The sequence below is a fragment of the Penaeus monodon genome, chromosome 32, assembly GCF_015228065.2.
Source record: "Penaeus monodon isolate SGIC_2016 chromosome 32, NSTDA_Pmon_1, whole genome shotgun sequence".
NCBI lineage: Eukaryota > Metazoa > Arthropoda > Malacostraca > Decapoda > Penaeidae > Penaeus > Penaeus monodon.
The window spans coordinates 33,444,289-33,444,594 of record NC_051417.1 but is presented as its reverse complement, the minus strand read 5'-3'; positions in this window follow the sequence as shown (position 1 = coordinate 33,444,594).

The window sequence follows — 306 nt, the reverse complement described above, 5'->3', positions numbered from 1 at the left end:
GCTCCCTGGCAGCTCTCCAGTAAGTGAAACGCGGTACAACATATGCGCTTCCTCCCTTCAAAGAATCGAATACCTGCGCCTCCCTTCTCGCCAGGACCCACGGAAAGCAACGTGCCGTGTGGCGAAAAATATGCCAGAGCAAGAGCCGCCGAAGAAGAAGCGAGAAACGGCGCGTCAGATATCAGCTGACAGTGTAAAGGTCACAGCAACTGTTTTGTCATGGGGAGTTTCCAAGCCTGTTCGATGCCGCGGATTTCATCGCCAACATGACGGAATTTTGCAGATGAGAAATAGATTCCCCTTGTG